Source organism: Papio anubis, chromosome 3 (assembly GCF_008728515.1).
Source record: "Papio anubis isolate 15944 chromosome 3, Panubis1.0, whole genome shotgun sequence".
Lineage (NCBI taxonomy): Eukaryota > Metazoa > Chordata > Mammalia > Primates > Cercopithecidae > Papio > Papio anubis.
In genome coordinates, this window is record NC_044978.1 from 85,599,817 (window position 1) to 85,621,684 (window position 21,868).

A 21,868-nucleotide genomic window follows, 5' to 3' on the forward strand; every position below is an offset into this window, starting at 1 on the left:
ATACAAAAAACTAGCCGGGCGTAGTGGCAGGCGCCTGTAGTCCCAGCTGCTCGGGAGGCTGAGGCAGGAGAATGGCGTAAACCCGGGAGGCGGAGCTTGCAGTGAGCTGAGATCCGGCCACTGCACTCCAGCCTGGGCGACAGAGCCAGACTCCGTCTCAAAAAAAAAAAAAAAAAAAAAAGAAAATGTGGTACATATACACCATGGAATACTATGCAGCCATAAGAAAGAATAAGATCATGCCCTTTGCAGGAGCATCATGGAGCTGGAGGCCATTATCCTTAGAAAACCAATTCAGGAACAGAAAACCAAATATCGTATGTTCTCACTTACAAGTGGGTGCTAAATGATGAGTACATATGGACACACAGAGGGAAACAACAGACAATTGGGCCTATCAGAAGGTGGAGAGTGCAAGGAAAGAGAGGATGAGAAAAAAATAACTAATAGGTACTGAACTTAATAACTGAGTCATAAAGTAATCTGTACAACAAATCCCTATGACACAAGTCTACATATATAACAAACCTGCATATGTACCCCTGAACTTAGAAGTTAAATTACAAAAAAAAAAAAAAAATTTGAAATAAATGACAACCTAGTGATGGAAAAGATGAAATACAACACTTGAATTACTTCAATTCTCTTACTCCATGGTGCAAGTTGAAGTTTTCATCAGTGTTTAAAATTTCTGGAATATATAGTACAACAGGATTTTTAGTAATTTCCTTCAAATTTATATTCATATTTATAATTTTTTCTAGTTTTATAATTGTTGCTTTGTGTGACAAAAACATTTTAAATTGAATTAAAAAGTGTTCTTCAGTCTTTATGGGTAGGATAGATTGACAAATCTAGCTAATATAGTCCATGAAATAGGAATATATAAAGACAATCAACTTTGACAAAGCTATTGACAAATCTGCGAAATCTAAGGCTGATACAGAAACTATAATTGTTTATATAATGTATAAACAATATATTCATTATTGTAACAGACCAGTTTATCAATGTATTAGTCTCCTCAGACTGCTCTAACTAAATATAATAGACTGTGTGGCTTAAACAACAATTTATTTTCTCATAATTCTGGAAGCAAGAAGTTCAAGATCAAGGTTCCAACCAATTTGGTTTCTAGTGATGATTCTCTTCTTGGCTTGCAGATGGCTGTCCTCTCATTATTTCCCCACATGGCCTTTCCTTTGTATATGCCCTTGGGGAAAGAGAGGGAAAAAAAAGATGTCTCTTCTTATAAAGACACAAATTCTATCAGATCAGAACGCCATCCTTATGACTTCATTTGACCTTAATTACTTTCTTACTCTAAATATAGTGACATGGGAGTTAGAGTTTCAGCATATGAATTGGGGGCTGGGAGGCAGGTGGGGACACATTCAATCCCTAATAATTGTTATATGTAACAGACCACCTATTTGGGCATGTTTTTAAAAAGAAAATATTATTGTAACTTAAAAGTATTAACCCATTACCTTTCTCATTTTTGTACTGTAATATTTATTTACTCTTCTTATTGGTATTATTACATACACAAAATTCAATAGAAGAAAAATTTTAAAGTCTGCTGATTTTTCTAACCATTATTTTATTTGTCCTATTTCATGACTATTACTGGAAGTAATTTTGTCATATAGACAATTTGCTTCAAGTGCCAAATATGCTAGATATGCAACTGATTGTTTCTATCATAATCCTCACAATCAACTTTGTAAAGCGTACATCATATCTTAAATTCCTAGAAAGGATTTGTGACTTAGTGATAATTAGATGGCTTCTCTAGAACTCAGGCTTCTACTTATAACATGAATATAGGGGAGGAGAGAATGAAAGGAAGGCTTATCATAATTTCCTAAAGTGTGTTCCTTGCAAAATTAGTTTCACAAGGTTATAATGTGTGCTGTATGGTTTAATAAGTTTGACAGATGCTGGTTTCTTCATAATATGATTCTCAGAATACCCCAACTCTCATGGCACTCTCAATGCTACTTACCTAACTCTCTTTTTCTGTAGTATGAATGACCTTCTTTATACTACATAATTTGTTTGGAATTATGTTAATTGTTTATTATTTGTCTCATACACTAGAATGTAAACTTTACAAATTAAGAATTGTGTCTATTTTACTATTTGATGTATATCAAGCACCTAGAATAATTTGGGGCACATAGCAGGTGTTCATAAATGTTAGCTAAATGAATGAATGTATGAATTAATGAAGCTATAATGTGCTACTGTGCATATGAATACCAAAAAGGCAATATAATATATATAAAACCATCAAAATGTATTTGACCCTAAAAAACCTTTGTTATAGAGATTCTCACAAGACCAATACGCTGTTTTGAATAAAAGGCAAAGAAACCTTCTCTAAGGAAATGACATTTGAGCTGAGAGTCAAAGAAAAACTCCTATGCAAAAAGCCAGAGAAAGAGGATTCCAAGTGTTAGGAGAATCGAATGAAAGGTTCTGAAGTAGAAAAGAGTTTGACTTATTCAAGGAACAGAAAGGAGGACGGTGTGGCTAGAATGAAATCAGTTAGGGAAGAACAGTAGGGAATAATTCCAAAGAGATATCCAGGAACTAAATCATGCAGGGCCTTGGCAGAAAAGTTTCTGGACTTTATTTTCAACGAAATGGGAAACCATTGAAGAGTTTTAAGTAAGGGGGTGACAGGATCTGATGCATATTTTAATAAAGATTACTCTGGCTGCTATATGGGCGTGAATAAGAGAGGAAGCAAAGATAGCAGTTAAGAAGCTGCCACAATTGTCCGGGAAAGGTATGAGTGTGACTTAAAACAAGGTAGTAACAGTATAAATGGAAAGAAGCAGAGAGATTCAAAATATTTTTCGAACATGCTAATGGATGCTATGGGGTGGAGGGTGAGGGAAAAAATAAAGAAATCATGGATAACTTCTAGGTATTGGAGTTTGCATAATTGCGTGCTTGGTGGTACCACTTATTGGGATGGGGAAGACTGTTTGAAGAACAAGTGGGGAGTGGGAAAAAAAACAAAAGTTCTGGTTTGTAAAATTCAAGCTTAAAATGCCTACTAGGCATTCAACTGGACAGTTACAATAAGCAGTAGATGTATAAGTCTGGAGCTCTTTAGTTTTTCAATTGTTAGCATTTAAATCACAGTGACTAAGTGCAATCACCCAGGGAGAGGGTGTGGATAATTATGATTTCAGGTAAAGGGGAAGGATCATCCAGAACAAGGAGACTGGAAAGGAAGAAGTAGTCTAGACAGTCAAGTTTTCAAGGAATGGAGGCTGAGTCATACTGAATGCTCCTGAGTAGTGAGGTAAGATGAGTACAGAAAGGTTTATTAGATTTGGTAATGTGGTTATTATTGATGTCCTTGGCAAAACAAAGAAAGGAAGTGAGGCAGGAGAGAAGAAAAGAAAAGAGAGAAGATGGACTGAGGTTTCCATGAATAGCAGAAATGGAAGCCAGATTAGAGTGGGTTGATTGGTAAGTAGTAGGTGAAGAATGGAGAGAGCAGGTTAAGACAACAATATTATGAAAAATGGAGTAATATTTTTAGGGAAATGGAAAATAATGGAAAATCAGGGAATAGATGTTTTAAATGAACGAGCATATTGTATACAGATGGAAATAACCCACTAGAAAAAAAGAAACTTACGATACAATTACTTCAAGTGCAAAGGTCTTGAAAATTAAGGGAAGCACAAGTGGAAATATTTGCCATTGACAGGCTGCAAAGGACTAAAAAAGAATATGATACATATTATTTTATGGAAATAGGGTTACAATATGGAGGTAAGAAGATGAAAACACTCCTATGTGGTTGCTTATATTTTCTCAATGAAGTATGAGCGATTCTTAAGCTAAAAGCTGAAATTGCAGCTAAGAGGATATATCGCTCAGGTTATAAAGCAGTAAATGGGATTGGAGAATCACAGGGCTGGAATGTAAATGAACTCATAAGGAAGATGATAGGAAGTCATAAAAGGTTAGTATCAGAGGGCTCCAATGATGAACTCTATGCTTTAGAAGGATAACTATGGCAATGCAGATGATGAAGTGGAGACCAGATGATACGATAATCTGTGGTTGAAAAGGGCCACAACAGGGCACTGGTAAGAAAGGTTTTATTGAATGGGGGTCAGATTGGGAGAGCTAGGAAGTAGAATAGTTAGGAAGTAGGTGTGTGGCATCTTCTTATTCATCTGTCTTCTCCACTAGAATGTAAATTCCATAAGACTTTATATAGGGTGTTTACTATTTTGTCCCAGTGCCCAAAAGATTTGCAAGAAATATTTGTGGAGTTAATGAAAATATACATAGTGCATGTCTGAAAAATGTTTGCTTAATTAAATATTCCTAGGCTCAAGGTATTTTCTATGAATAACAACATTATATTTTTGGGTTTTTTGGTCCTTCTTGGTCCACTATAATGTTTTCTGATGATACCACTCATTTTAAGTTATCTTTTCATTCCTGTTCAAGATATTTTACTGATACTTCTAAACAATTATTTATGATATAAATGATATAACACATTTTATATAAAAAGATATAAAAATAATGACAAAACATAACAAATCATAACCCTCCACTAAATCATATGTTTATTTGTGAGCTTGTCTCCTGTCAACACCATGAGGACAGATAATGTTTTTATTGTTGATTTCTTTTCACTAAAATACAACTAGTTCCCAGAATAGTGTCTGACACATAGTAATCTCAACTAATAAATTTTATGTGAAGAGTTAGAAAAGGATGAAGTTGAATGGAATACAGAGATTTATGACCTTGAAAAGCAGGTGCATAGCGATAATATTAATCAAGAACAAAGGAAATAATCTTGGGAGATAAAATAATGAGTAGGTTTTGGGATACATGTTTGAGATAAATGTGTATCACATTAGCATATGTTTTATAAAATTAAAGGAAAAAAAACCCTGTAGCAATGACTTCTAGTCTGTATTGTCTAACTCCCTAGCCCACCAGTATTATGCAACCCAGTTAATAGCCTTCAAGCCAGACACATTGGATACAGTGCATTTTAAAAAGAAAAAATAGAAGTGAAGCAAATGGCTCCTCTATTCTTCCATTATTGATCCCAAGATAAGAGATGTTCACAACTATCTATCTGAGCATTCTTCCTTGGAACGGAAATGACTGGATGTGTTTAGAATGTTAATGCTACCTTTGGACCATAAGTAACTCTTTCTGGGCCTATTTCTCATAGATGTGATCAAGGGCAAGTTAGGTCTCAAAGCACAATTGCACTGTGTACTGCAGCAGTCCCAGCCCCGACCACAGCCCAACTTCTTATTTGCTCTCTAACACCACAAGCCATGTCCTCCATGAGCAATCCCTTTCCTACTAGTCCGTTCATCTCCCTCTGCTGCAGCAGAGCGGGAGCTTAGCTCTCATTGGTTTACTTTACCTACGCCTACCGATGAGAGTATCAGAGAATTACAACTGTTTCAACTACTTTGTCTTATTTAAAGAACAGAGTTCAACATAACGGCTATTACTTGGATATTAAAGCATTCTTCTAACCATCTTATGCTGATCAATAAAAAGTTTTCTCTGATTCATATTGTATTGATGTTAAATCTAAGCATAGACAGTGAGAATCTTAGTATCCTTTTTCAAGGGGAGATTATCATAACACTACTGTGTAGAAAATCCCCTCTGCAGGTTTATGATTTATATCACGTTTTCCTATATTCCCCAAATGAGTTTTAAAAATAACAAAGTAAATAATTCTATATCCCTTACTGGGATCCAAACACTGTTTTAATCACCTTACCTATATTAAATCATATAATCCTCATAACAAAATTGTGAGGCAGGTACTGTTCTTATCCTAACCTTACAATATGAAACTGAGGTTCACGAGAGGTTAATATTTCCAAGATGGATCACATCAGTGGTGGAGTTCAAATTCTATGCTAGGCTTGTGGCTCTAAATAGAGTAATATACAAATGTAAAATAATATTATGAATTTTAAAAGTGAGAAAATTTTATTAAATATATAATGCAATAATTTTTTCAATGGCCAACATCTATATTTGAAAATATTTATTACTGTTTAAATATTTTAGTCATAATTATAGCCAATATTATAGTCATTCAAAATAGTAGAGAAATTATAGTAATTTCAAAATACTAGAGATGCCTTGAGGACAGCACTTCCTAAGGAAGTTAAAATCCACAGCCCAAAATATTCAGTTTATTTTTTAAATTTCTCCGAAAAAACATACACAACTTGTGTTAAAAAGTGGGCACACAGTGCAAAAATATAAAATTATTTTTCAAAAAACACTAAAATTTTTCTTACATTCTATCGGACACCTTTTTTAAATATTCAAAAGATAATTGAAAATATAGTAACATGTATATAGAAATATAAATCGCAACATCGAACTCTATTAGCTAGCATAATCCATTGAATTTATTTCAGATATGATTCTTCATAAATTCAGGATTGAAAATCCCAGTGATCTAATTCACATGTCAAATAGGGAAACCAATATAGAAATTCTGCACTTCAAAGACAAACATAAATTTTATACAAAATAAAATAATTTTAAAAGTTTTACCCAGAGTAGAGCAAAACAACCCCCCTCCTCAAAAACGAAATAAACACCAAAGGTTAGCAAGGTAAATGTTAGGAAGAACTACAGAATTAAATCCAAAAGGTACAATGCTTGACATCACAGTTCCAGGTTCTTCTGTGACATTTGATAATATTAAACATTTTAACAATGTGTGTGATAATATTTGCCAGCTTACAATCTAATGTAAACACTTTTTTAATAGTCAAACCATGTGAGAAAGTAATTCTGTACCTTAATGACATCATCACTGGTAGTTCAGAAGCACCAGAATCTCAAATGTACTCATAATAATTTAAAATTTTTGAACTTACCTATTATCTCTGTATTGAGACTACACTAAAGAAGTTTACTTAGTATCACCTAATTTAGCATATTTACCATTACCATTTTATGTAGAGTATATCGTTTACTTGTTGTTCAAGTGTCCAAAAATATTCCTAAGAAACAAAGCACTATAAACCTGAGAGAAATATTTGCTCTTCATTTAAGCTTAGGCTAGAAATAATCAATACAAGCAGATTAATCATCCAGAACAGCTTCGAGTACACCTACAGGAGGATGCGCCGTGGAGTCACAGTAGCATGGAGGTACAAAAGTGCTCTCTCGGTCCCCTAGGAGGCCAGCAAGATGACAGCAAGAATTCTGCACTGTTTAAATTCCTGCCTCCTCCAGCCTCTCCAGCGGGCATCACTGAGGATTTTTCTGCTGGATCAGATCCACCCTATTCCTCAGCCAGTCTTGATTCAGGAATAGAAGTGCAGTCACAACCTGATGTCATTGTGCCAGACATAAGTCCCCAGTAGTTGTTTTCAGGATGTAAATTTTCCCTGAAGTTTCTTCTTCCTCCAACCTATGAATCTATCAGCTCCACCCTTGGAACTCTGTTTCGTCTTGATTTCCCTATCCAATGAAGGTAATAATAACATAGCTAATATTTGTTCAATGTCAACTACATGCCAGGCATTTTTTGTAGAATTTTACATTTCTTTACCTATTAAATTATCACAACAACCTATGAAGTTGATGTCATTATCATCCCCCATCTTACAGATGGGGACATGAGGCACCAAGAGGTTAAATAAGTTGCCCAAAGTCACAGAGTTAGTAAGCAGTATAGCTGACAGGGAATGTGGTCTGGGGGACTATACTTCTAACCATTACTCTATGCTCCATTAGAAATGGAACTTTTCTCTGAACTCTTGCCTATTTGGGTGTCAGAAGCCATATCTCCTCTGAACAAGTGTCGCTCACCTGAGATGGGGAGGAATATACCCTGTGAAGCTCCTTTGCTGGCTATCACAAGTTAAGAGTTTTACTGTGAGTATAATATTGCTTCAAAACTTTAATGCTTTATTTAAAGCATCAGCCATTACTGCACTTTTCTTATGGCTAGAATCAGCATATTAACTTTATTGCTTGAAACAAATGTCCAGACCATAGTTGAACTTGTTGCTCTCTTTGGATAGTATAATGGACAATTTTTTAATTGCTTCAAGGTTCAGCAGATATAACCCATTTAATTTCTCCAATTCTGCTTCTTCTGGCTTCTGTCCCTCTCTCTCCTGGGCTATTTGGTCATTTGAGTTACATGGCCAGGTAAATTTGTACACTAAGATTTAGGCTTCCACAAAAGAATGCACATAGATGGATTAGAGCACAAAAGAAAGGAAACTGTGGGAAATGGCCCTAAGAAAAATAACCCAATGGGAGTTTCCAAGAACAAGGATGGGAAATAAGTTGGCATGTATCAAGCAACTATTACGTTCCATATATTCTTCTAACTTGGGGTTATGTAAATGATATTTTTAACCTGTTATCCATAAGAGTTTTTGAGACGCAAGACAGCAGTGAGCTTTGGGAAGTAGAAGAGAGTGAAAGTGGCAATGGGACTCAGGTGGGCTCATGATGGGGTTTAAGGTGACAATAATAAGTAGTTACTTTATGCTGCATGGTGTGGAATCAGCATGTTAGGTGTTTTAATTATACAAAGTCATTGAATCCATAGAACAACACTTTATGGTAGGTAGCATTATCCTAATGTTAAGGATAAATAAACTAAGACTCAAAGAATTTGAGTAACTTAACCAAAATGTCACAAAATTAGTAAGTGGCAGAGTTAAGAATGAAATCTTAACTTTAATGCTGGAAAGCCATACCATCACAAGCTATGTTTCATGCTCATAGTAAAACAAGAGCAAAGCGTGCTACAACAGCAGCTGCAGACTGGCAGGAGCCTTCCAACATAATAGAGATAGCAATCCTGAAAAGTCTTGGGTCTGCCCATGATCATGATCTTAGTGGAACCAGCAAAAACAATGACTGTGATGATGGTGTTGGACTAGAACCAGCAGAAATAGCCACAAAAATGAAACCAAGGGAAGGAGCAAGAGCAGCTAAAGCCAGAAATGAGATCCCAGCAGCACTGGTAACACTTATTGGAACAACAGTGTGGAAAGGAGGTACTCAGCACCATGTGGAGGTGGCAGGGCATAAATCATGAATAACCTCCAAGCCAAATATAGGCAAGCATATGCCCCCGGAAATCATCTCTTGGCATCCCACTGGCAAATGCAGCCTGAAAAACAAGTCATGTGCCACTTAACAGTGGGGATATATCCTGAGAAAAGTGTCATTAGGTTATTTTGCTGTTGTGCAGTCATGGAATATACTTACACAAGCTTAGATGGTATAACCTACAAGACAGCTAGGCTATATGGTATACCCTATGGCTCCTAGGCTACAATCCTATACAGCATATTACTATACTGAGTACTGCAGGTAATTGTAACACAACGGTAAATATTTGTGTATCTCAGCATATCTTAACATAGAAAAGGCACAGTAATAAAATATCAAAGACAAAAAATGGTACACCTGTACAGGGCACTTACCATGAATAGAGCTTGCAGGACTGGAAATTGCTCTGTGGTGAGTGAGTGGTCAGAGAATGTGACTACCTAGGACATTATCATCTACTACTGAAACCGTGCCCCAAGGAGTTAAATAGCTAACAGAAATCTTCGAGTTTGAAAGATGGCAGATAACAAAAGAAACAACTTGCTGAACTGCTGAAACTCCCTTCACTTGGAAGATAACAAAACTAGCTGAAATGGATGGGAACCAATATGGCTGACAGGAGTTTGCGCAGAACAAGCTTGATAACATTATAGCCTGAGTTTCCACTGCATATTTAATCCTAACTCCCCCTGAATTTGCACATGTGACCCATGACGTAGCATGAAAGATAACTGCATTCCTTAGGACGTTTTAGACCTCCTTTCTTTCCACCAATCTACCAATCCCAGAATTCATCCCTTAAACCTTTTCTAATAAAAGTACTATCTTAAAGTCAGCACACGGAGACATATTTGAACTGGACTCCTGTCTCTGTCAGTCAACTTGCAATAAAAAGCTTTTCTTTTCTAAAAAACTCGGTGTCATACTATTGGCTTCGAGTGTATCAGGCAGCAAGCCCCTTTTGCTTGGTAACACTACTATAGACTTTATAAACACTGTACATGCAAGTTACACTGAATTCATTTTTTAAAAATATTATTTCTTCCATAATAAAATAAGCTTAGCTTGCTATAACTTTTGTACTTTATAAACATTTTAATTTTTTTAACTTTTTGACTCTTTTGTAATAACACTTAGAATGCAAACACATTATACAGCTGTACAAAGTTACTCTTTCTTTGTACTCCTATAAGATTTTTATTTATGTATTTATTTTTTTACTTTTTAAACTTTCTTGTTGAAAACTAGACATAAGCACAGACATTAGCCCAGGCATGGTGGTTCATGCCTGTAAACCCAGAACTTTGGGAGGTTGAGGTGGGCAGATCGCTTGAGCCCAGGAGTTGAAGACCAGCCTGGGCAACATGCAAAACCCATCTCTAAAAGAAACAAAAAAAATTAGCCAGGAGTGGTGGTATGTGCCTGCAGCCCCAGCCACATGGGAGGCTGAGATGGAAGGATTGCTTGAGCCCGGGAGAGGGAGGTTGCAGTGAGCCTAGATCATGCCACTGCACTCCAGCCTGCGCAACAGTACAAGATCTTGTCTCAAAACACACACGCACACATACACATACACACACACACACACACAAAAGACTAGGCCTACTCAAGGTCAGGATCATCAATATCACTGTCTTGAATCTCCATATCTTGTCCCATTGGATGGTCTTCAGGGGCGATAACATTGTCCTCTTCCATGTCTTTTTCTGGATATCTCCTAAAGTACATCCCTGAGACTGCTTTGTGTGTGTGTTTTTTTATTTTTATTTTTATTTTATTTTTTTTTTTAGAGACAGGGTTTCACCATGTTAGCCAGGCTGGTCTTGAACTCCTGACCTCAGGTGATCCACTTGCCTCAGCTTCCCAAAGTGCTGGGATGATAGGTGTGAGCCACCACTCCTGGCCTGCCTGAGTTCGTTTTAAAGTTAGCTTTTTTAAAAAAAAAAGTAGGAGTAAGTGCACTATAAAATAACAATTAAAAATTACAGTTTAGTAAATAAATCATTAACATACTTGTTTCTTATTATCATTATCACATATTATGTACTGTACATAATTGTATATGCTATACTTTCACACAACTGGCAGTGCAGTAGGTTGTTTACACCAGCATCATCACAAACACAAGAGTAATGCTTTGTGTTAGGACGTTACCACGGCTACAATGTCATTAGGCAACAGGAATTTTTCAGTTCCACTATAATATTACAGTACCACTGTCACACATGCAGTCTGTCTTTGAACAAAACATTTTTATACATTATGTATATATTATATGCAGTATATGACTATATATAATTATTGTAGGTTTATGGGAGATAAAATCTTGTCATTTTTTATTTACTCTCTTCTTCATCTGAACTACTTCTGCCCACAGTGTACTTCATTAGAACTATCAGAGTAGTCTCCTAAAATCTTCATTCCATCTCTAATCCATTCTCCATGCTGCTGCCAGACGGTGACCCTGATTGTGTCACTCCCCCACTGAAGACACAATGATCATCACGGCAATGTCCAGAATCTTTAGTGAAGCTATTTTCTTCTAACCATGTCACTAAATACCACTGTGTTAGTTCCCATCTCTGTCCGTTTTGTAATTCCACATCTTCTACCCTTTTTCTCTTTCTCTACTCCCCATTCTATCCAACCACCTGGAGAACATACTCAAGGCTGAGTTTAAACATTTTTCTTTTATGAGAATTTCAATGATTCAATTAGAATTAGCCACTCCCTTTTCATAAATATATTGACATAGTATTGCGAACTGAATTGTGTTCCCCTGAAATTCACATGTTGAAGCCCTAACTCCCAGTATATTAGGAAGCGGGGTCTTTAGGAGGTAATTAGGTATAGATGAGGTCATGAGGGTAGGGCCTGAATAATGGGATTAGTGTTCTTATAAGATGAGGAGGAGACATCAGAGCTTACTCTCTCTGTCACGTGAGAATACAGTATAAGAAGGTAGCCAACTTCAAGCTGGGAAGAGGGCCCTCAATAAAAACCTGACCATGCTGGGACCCTGATATTAGATTTCCAGCCTCTAGAACTGAGTGAAATTTTTGTTGCTGTTGTTGTTCTTTAAGCCATCTAGTCAATGATATTTTGTTATAAAGCCCAAGCTGGAGATAAGTAGATAGATACATAGCTAGGTAGTTAAATAATACAGATAGCTACATAGATACTTAGATATAGAGATATAGAAAGAGATATATTAATAGATATGCTTATAGTATTCCCAGTGCCCAGGATACTCTAGAACATAGTTGTGAAGTGGTAAATACTGGTAGGTAGGTAGGTAGGTAAGTAGGTAGGTAGGTAGGTAGGTAGGGGAGAAGGGGGAAGAGGGGAAGGGGAGAGGGAGGGAGGGAGGGGGGAGCAAGGGAAGGAAGGAAGGAAGGAAGGGAAGTAAGAAGGGAGAAAATGAAGGAGGGAGTAGGTAAAGGGAGGAAAAAACAATAATTTATCTAAGGCTTAATAGCTATGTTATCTTGAAAGCTATAATGAAAAACATATTCATTTGACAGCATTATGTACAAAGATGCTTCTAATGATTTTGCTCTGTATATGTCAGTTCCTCAGAAAAGACTTACACATCTTAGAATGTGACAATTCTCTGATTTATAGCTTCTATAACAATAAAAACAGTATTATTATCCTTAGTATGTATCAGGTACTATATTATGTATTTTATAATGTGCCTCTTTAATCTTCAAAAAAAGCATGCTATTAGGTACTATTAGGTAGTAGTAGGTACTATTAGTATTACCACATTGATTAAAAATTTAAAACTGAAGTTTTCCCATAGCAAGTGATAAAAGAGATATAAAATCAGATGTTTTGCTTCCCAGCTTTATGCTCCTAAAATTTTGCTCTAAGTTCACCCACTTGATCACTTTGATTTCCAATCTTTCCTTGACTTTCCAGCTGAAAATGGTCCACTGCATTTCTATTTTCTGGGTGCCAAACTACTGTTCCTTCTGCCTTCCTCTGCCAACAAGTCACAATTACAACTATACTTCAAGTTGTGCTTTGGGAATTTGAAACATTTCTTTACTTTGAGCACACTCTTCAAAACATGTCATGTTTTGCACATCTAGCTAACACATATTTCCACAAAAGTCTAGACCAGAGAAGTCACATTCTGTCAAGCATCTCAATAGACTAAGGAATTAGGGCATGTGTTCATTTGAAGGAAGAACATAACATTCCATACATTAGTAATATGTGTAGATATTATGTATACAATGGGAATCGACAGATAGGAGAGAGAAATAAAGAATTTGTTGAAAGGATATCACGAATTTCTTCACTGATTCATTTATTCAACAAGCTTTTTCTGTATATTTGATAGCCGGTGCTAGGTGTTATGGATTATTAATGGGAAGATCAGAAAAAAGTATAAGGAAACCACAAGAGGCTAAGAAATCCAACCTATTCCTCCAGTCTTTCAGATGTCCCTGTATTTCATGCAGGTAGTACATGCTTAAGGCTACTGATGAATAGTTTGCTTCACAATATTATGTAGCAATAAAAACTACTTTTAAACTAAGTGAATCTCTATTCTGAATGACCTAGTGTGTTTTATTACTCATGTCAGAGTCTAGCTTTCTAAAATTCTTATATGTTTGGTTGAAAGCATTTTCAGTATTCCAGGATATTAAGAAGAGTGTATGCCATTTATACTATTTTAACACTTTAAATGGGAATATGGACTAATAATGACTTAATATCTCTTCAATATGATGGTATAATACAGTGGCCAACGTGTCACAATAATTCACAAAATCATTGCAAATCAAAAACTCAGATTCAGAAACGGTTAAAACAATCACTGTAAACAATGAATCAGAACATAGCAATGAATGCAGTAACTCTACTTTATATTAAAATATTATCAACTTCATTCTGAACAATGAGAAATATTATAGACTTGAAACAAAAAGAATAAAAAATATAAAGAGAGTTTACAGGCAAGTTACAAAAATAATTATAGGTTTAGAAATTCTCTATCTTGGGAAAGATTCTGTGAGCTGAAATTTTTCAATTGAAGAATCAAAGGTTGAAAAAATATTTATCTTTTTTCAAGTATGCAGTATTTAAAACAAAGGATGCAGCAACTATTTTCTAATTCCTAAATGACAGATTCAGCAGATATATAAATACATCCACAGCATTGGCCTTATTCTCCTTTTTATCAGCATAGAATTTTGTCCAAATCCAGTTTCTTTCTACTATATGATACATTCATAGACCAACTTCATGAGCTCAGCAGTGGAGGAAAAACAATGTTGAATATGACAGATGACTGCAAGGAAGCCACTTTGATGGGAGCAGCAGGGTTGAAGGCAGGATGGCAGAGTGATGCCAGGTCATGGAGAACTTATCACATCCAAGAAGCCCAAACTTGAGCAGCAAATGTAGTTTAGTAAATAAGTGGTTTCGCAAGGGTAAAGAGGACAGTGCACTCAACCAGAAAGATGGTTGTAGCTGTCCCACTTTGCTGTAATTGCAAAGTAGCAGTCCCAACAGCTGATGCTGGACTTCCAACAGAGTTAATTTAAAATACAAAGTACTTTTAAAATTTTAAATCTTTGTCAACATTTAGAAATTAGAAATAAAGATGCTAAAATTTCTGCCTTCTTTCAAGATTCTGACTACTTGATAATATTGTCTATCGATTTCTTGCCATTCTGAAAAGACAACCAGCATCTATCTTTTACAAATTGGGGATAAACTAAATCTAACGGCTCTATTCTGACAGGTGGCTCTCTAATCTCTCCTGCCTGGCACCTGAGGGCGTTTGAGTTTGTAATTTATATTTAGAATCTATTAGATTTGCCTTACATTTTAGAAGGAACAGCTTTGACACTGATATTTTTAAATCATTTAATTGTTTCAGCAAGGGAGAGTTATTTGCATTTGCTTATTATGATGATCAAAAGATAATACGATAGGATTTTGAATGACTGCTATTTTCATTTCTTCAATTAGAAAAAATAAAGCATTTAAAAAACTCAGAATAATGGTCACCTGTGGAGAAAGAGGAACGGGAAAGGGATGAAAGGTAAGTTTTAAGTTATATGTTATGATATTTATTACATTAAGTCAAGCATATGTGAGACAATTTTATATCAATTTAATTTGCTGATTTGGTACGCAAGAGACATTTTATTATTTTTTACTTTAAAAAATATTTCAAAACGTGATAAATGGATATACAGATAGATAGAGATAGGTAGGTATATAGAATTCTGAAAATATATTTCTAAACTCCCTTAATATATTATCTCTCAGTGGAAAAATGCTCAGCTGGAATTAGTGAAATCATTGTGTGTTTTATCAACAATTACATGTTCAAATACTTAGAAATGCTTTCAATTGATTTTTTGATTTTAAAGTGATTTTATTTGTATTTTATTTTTAACTGACAAAATAATTATATATACATATATTTATGGGGTACAATGTGATGTTTTGATACATGCACACATTGGGGAATGATTAAATCATGGTAATTAACATATCCCACATTCATCACATACTTACTTTTTATGGTGAGAACATTTAAAATTTACTCTTTTAATAATATGAAATACATAATACATTATTATTAACTATGTAGTGACCATGCTGTGCAGATTACTATTGCATGCTGTGCAGTGGATCATCTAATATAACCCAGCAATCCTACTTCTTGGTGTACATCTAAAGGAATTGAAATCAGTATGTTGAAGAGATATCTGCACTCCCATGGTGATTGTAGCATTATTTATGAGGGTCAAAATATGGAATAAACCTAAGTGTCAATGGATGAATGGAAAAAGAAAACGTGATTTTATATATATATATATAAAACCATATGATGATATGATGTCACTTAAATGTGGAATCTTAGTCAAACTCATAGAAGTAGAGAGTGGAATGGTGATTACTAGGGTCTGAGGAGGCAGGTGGGAAGAACAGAGAAAATGGAAATCATGATCAAAGAGCACAAAGTTTTAGTTTCACTTGATTTTTTACAATCTACAAAAGAAGTATCATTTTATATTTGTAACAAGTTAGCAAATACATTTGGTTGTTTTTGTTCTTTGTTTTTTTGAGACAGGGTCTCATTCTGTCATCCATGCTGGAGTGCAGCAGGGTGATGATGGCTCACTGCAGCCTCAGTCTCTCAGGCTCTGATCTCCCTCTCTGGCTCAAGCAATCCTCCCACCTCAGCCTCCTAGGTAGCTGGGACTAGAGACACATGCCACCGTGCCGACTAATTTTTTTATCTTTTGTAGAGAAGGGGGTCACACTATGTTGCCCAGGCTAGTCTTGATCTCCTGGGCTCAAGCCATCCTCCTATCTCAGCCTCACAAAGTGCTGAGATTACAGGCCTGAGCCACTGCGACTGGTCAAAAACATCTTATTTTTTTTAATGTCCTTTCTGATACATAGCCGTGAATTTTATTTTCTGGAATTCAAATATTTACAAAAACTATAGCTTCTTATATTTAGGAATTCATTCAAATACCACACTATTTTCTTTTTTAAAAATTTAAAATCTTCAGTAGCAGCAAACCCTCCCATGCTTCTCTTAAGTTTGTCATCAAGGCCATGTTCCCTGACTTTTGATGGTCTAATATTATGTCCATCACGTATACTTTATTTCAATCAGTGGTTTAGTGATTAAAACATTTCTAAATAACTGAAGTCCAATTTAAAGCTTACTTCAAATATTATTGGACTTACTTTTCTTAATTTTAACTCTTATTCCAGATATTAAGGATAATTTTAAATAACTTACCCTAGATATATATATCAAGAGAGAGATGTTTAATCTAAAACTCTGAGCTCAGAGAACAACTAATTTCAGGTTTGGAATTCATCCTGATCAAATATATCTTTTGAGGTCAATTTGCGATTCCAGACTAAGAGAAAAGGAACACAAAATAAAAACCATGAATTATCATTTAAGCTATGAGGACCCCAGAAGAAAGTGAACACTCTCCAATATATTTCATATATTTTAAAGATATATATATATATATATATATATCTTTAAAAATCAGCTTTTACCAAGTATATAATGGGAAAAGGTACTGGACTTGAGTCCCAAGAGGTAGACTTTAACCCTACCTCTCTCACTGACTATGGGACCATCGTTATTGGAAAGTTGCTGGATCACAGTCACTGAGTCACTTTACGTCTGTTTCCTCATTGATTAAATGAAGTTCCTAACATCTACCTACATGTTTGGCATGTGCTAGGCATTTACCAAATGTTTAGGGAATCTAAATCTATTCAAAAGGAAGCTACTTGTGAGACTCAAGGAAAACCATGAGAAGCCCAAGCCTGTAACAAATGTTCTCCAGTAAATAATTCACAAACCATGGGAAAAGATTATTAAAGACTTACCATAAATTTTCCCAATATCCAGAGTCAGTCTCTTCATTTGAATTAATAAGTAGCATCAAGTTAATAGGAAAAGTTGTTTGGTTTTTAATTAAAATTCAACACCAATAAGCAAAACAATCTGTGGAGATAAAAAATTATAGCACATTTAAATTTTCTTATTCCTCGTTATGGTGAAAAGCATACCCCCTCCAAAAATAATTATCACACAGATCTATTTTAGAAAAGATACTGAGAAGAAATATGAAAAAATTTAAAGTATAATGTTTCAAGTCAGAGTTATGCAGGAAGCCTGAACAATTTTGCAAAATATTTTACAAGGAGATCTAGGGCAATATCAAGAGTAGGAGAGACATACAAGTAAGTAGGGAGGAAAAAAGGAGAGAGGGTGAAGTTCAGGAAAATAATAGACCAAACATCTAAAACCCCAAGAGCTGTAATATGGTAAACAAAGACAAGTATGCTGATGCTATATGATGGCATCTTTCTAAAATATTGAAATGTAACTTAGGATATAATTAATTCATTCACACATTCATTCATTCAACAAATAGTTCTTGATTACTTAATATAGTTCAGGCACTATTCTAGACACTTGGCACACAGGGATATGGGAAGTGTCTTGGGCAGTGAGTATTAAAATTGGCATCAGGCCTAGGGAGAGAGGCTGGGAAATCAAGAACTTATGAACTTGAAGCTAAAAGTAGCAGCATCTTCAAAGCCAAATTACTAAGAGCTCTAGTATCCTCTGTATTCCTCAGTATGGTTGTGTTCTGGGATATTCCAAGTGACATTTACCTATATTTGAACATATTTTAAAGTAGAAACAGACCTCCTTGTAGTTAGTAAAGTGATAGAATTAGGGAGTAATCAATGAGAAATCCCAAGAGAAGGTAAGTCATAGATTCAGGTTCTATACTTCATGATCCAGCTATCAGGACCCCACACCCCCACTTCTATACCCCATCAAGCACATTCTTCTTCCCGGTCCATTTCCTTCAGATATGCTCTCCTTTGATCATACAAATAATTGATTTATACAATTGTTTATTTTGTAGAAAATTCATTATTTTCTGTTTTTCAGGCTTAATTTTTCACTAGTTAACTCTTTAATATTTCTCCTTGAATATAAAACCAATCAACTTGCTTTAACTTTTACAGCCCTCTGAGGGGAACCACAGAGTTTTGAGAGCCCACAATTCGTCACCTACAATAAGCTTATCTATGTGTCACTGACTCATGTATTTCCCAGAATTTCATGAAGCCTTCTTGCAGCAATCAACAAATAACTAATTCATATTAGTTCTATCTCCTACTTTTGGAAGTATCCTACATTTGTTTCTATCTCCTTCTGATTATTTCTGTTTTCCTACTAGTTTTTTTCTCCATCTGTTCTAAGAATATCTTTCTTGTGACCATTTTTTAAAGAATTATAAAAAGGAGGGTGCTGAAAATGAAATCTTGGCATTAGATTTCATTCTCAGCACACTTCTTTTTGTAATCTGCACTTCCACACACTCTCATAGTATGATAGCCTCAACAAACCTCTACTTGCTGATGACTTCCCATTTTTGAGAAAATATACAAGATGAGTCTAGAGCATCCTGGGGTACCAGAAAGTAAAGGAGGGGACATGTGAAAAAGACAAAGAAGCTATACTGCAAGAACATCCAGTGGCTAAAGCTAAAGCAATTATAGCAGTAAAATAATGTAAAATAAAATATTATATTGCAAAGTATAAAATATTTTATCCATGTGTCCATGCTCATACATATAAATGAGTAAATAAATAAGGAAAATATAATTCAATTGGTATATTTGGAGCAAAAACAGATCCCTGGGTGTCCCCTAATGATTGGAATTGGATCAGTGGTATGAAAGTCTATTACCAACAACTGGGCAAACTAATGGATTCTAAAACTTTCAGGATGGTCTCTGACATCACCCCGGGTCCATTTTCCCTACCTATTTGTCCTCTAGGATAAAGAGATCGGTACGTAATTTAACTTAAGAAGAAGAAAGCCCAGCCCTGATTCAAGAATTAAAATGCAAACTATGCTAGAATCTGGATTTCTTCTCTCCTCTGGCTTCTTCATGTTGTTTTACAAGAGACCTGAAAAATAGGGAGAATCCTACCTGCCATCGTTGAGATATTCTCATCTCATTCTCAATGATAGATGAAATACTGCTAAAGCCAGAGAACTCCTCAACCAAGAGGCTCGTGAAATTGGACACTGGTCGTTTGGAATAGAGCTGCATTAAAGATAATACTGGACTCCTAAGGAGCAATGTGTGCTCTTTCAGGGTAAGGACTTTGGACTTTGAACATCCTTGCAAGCCTCTCTGAGATTCTTTAAATATTACTAAGAGTATCTGGGAAGCAGACAAAGAGAATTAACTTCCTTGTTTATAAATATGTGAAAAAAGAGGACTTCTCACCTTTGGTGAGCTGCCTTGAGTATGCCTAATACTTCACTTGACAATTTCTGAATTAGAAGCCTCTATTCCTAAGTGCTTAGTAATTAGATACAAACTGATGAAGGAATTAGTATGTAAAAAAAAAATTGCATATGCTACTATTTACTGTCAAAATGGTTATTACATTCATTTCCCCAGACTATTACAAACACTGAAGAGAATTTTCAGCCCAAAATATGTATTGTTTAAAATCTGAGCTCAGCTTTACAATTGAATTCTAAAGCTAAACTTATGAAGCTTGAACCCACCAACTATAAGAAATTTTGGTTGACTCTCCACAGAAGCAGCTGACAAAATGGTCTCAGTGATTAACCCACTCTGCTTTAAAACTGGCTGACTTGGCTGATAAAATGGGATCTTCAAAAGGTATCTGGGTCAGAAGTCACATATTGTTTAATTATGGCGTATGACTTTACACCTGTGTCTGGTAGCAGCAAATCAACATGATTTGCTGCCATAAACAATGCAATGGGAATAACACCTCAAATTACCTGGATGATTTACTAGTTAGACTAAAAGCTTTTAACAGTCATGGCCTTATGTGCTAACCACTCTACACATCAGCTCCTAATTGTAAACAAGAAAATTGTGTCTGTGAGTTAAGAAAAGCCACTGTAATTAAGCAATTCTTCTGTAGAGGAAAAATTAAAAGATACATTCTAGGATGACTTTTGTACTTTACCTGATCACAAGAATCACCTAGGACTCTTATTTAAAATAGAGATTCCCTTAGAAAATCTCCTGACAGGCTGCTTGGGTTGGGACCAGGATTCTATATTTTTAGCAAGTGTCCCAGGTGATTTTATGATGAAAAAAGTTTGAAAAATACTTCTCGAGTATACTGTCTATTTTTCTATTAATTTCTCAAATTGCTAATTTTTAATTTCTCTACCTCTTCATGTTTCTCACACTACCCTGGTTCACTAGGCTGAACACCTAGGACCTCCACTGTAGTTTATGCCTGAAGCTCCTGGCATTTTGAAAGACCAAAATAACCTCCAAACTAATAATCCTCTCTCTAGGCTCTCTTGCAGATGCCAGACTAATCTTCCAAAAATACTTCTATAATTATGTTAATCCCTTGATAAAGAAAATATTTAAGAATACAGCCAGTAAGAGTGCAGGCTTTGGGGTAGATTTCCTGAGTTTGAATCTTAGTTTCACCATTGACTTGCTAGTGCTACAAGGATAGCAAGATATTTAACCTCTCAGAGTTCTACTCCTACTCTCTTCACCTGTAAAATGCAAAGAGCAGTGGTGCACAACCCTTAAAACTGCACTGCTGATTACATGAAATAATCTATGAGTGTTGCCCCAGGTTCTGACACAGACTAAGTAGTCAATAAATATAAGCTATTATTATTATGTAGGGATACAATAGCTTGCTCTTTTTCTTATTCCTTATGTGTGATTCCCTAGTCAGTCAGAGGCACCTGCTTTGCCTTCATGAAATCAGAATTATAAAGCAGGAATAAAAATTAAAAGAAACTGCTAGTGATCAATTATTGTTCTCGTTGCTGTTTATTTGACTTAAAATAAACTCTCGCATGTGCATGGTGGCTCATGCCTGTAATCCCAGCACTTTGGGATGCTGAGGCGGGCGATCAAGAGGTCAGGCGATCAAGACCATCCTGGCTAACATGGTGAAACCCGGTCTCTACTAAAAATACAAAAACTTAGCCCGGCATGGTGGTGGGCGCCTGTAGTCCCAGCTACTCGGGAGGCTGAGGCAGGAGAATGGCATGAACCCGGGAGGCAGAACTTGCAGTGAGCCGAGATCGCGCCACTGCACTCCAGTCTGGGCAACAGAGCCAGACTCCATCTCAAAAAAACAAAACAAAACAAAACAGACTCTTGA

General features: G+C 35.6%; 1 long non-coding RNA gene across 1 annotated transcript; it reads right to left on the minus strand.

The window, feature by feature from the left end:
* Positions 1-285: 285 nt before the first annotated feature.
* On the minus strand, positions 286-21,650 carry LOC116274160. The gene is made up of 3 exons (XR_004182741.1): positions 19,669-21,650; positions 17,536-17,653; positions 286-1,213 (listed from the first exon to the last, which is right to left on the minus strand). It is a non-coding gene; the product is annotated as an uncharacterized LOC116274160 (long non-coding RNA).
* Between the last annotated feature and the right edge of the window lie 218 nt (positions 21,651-21,868).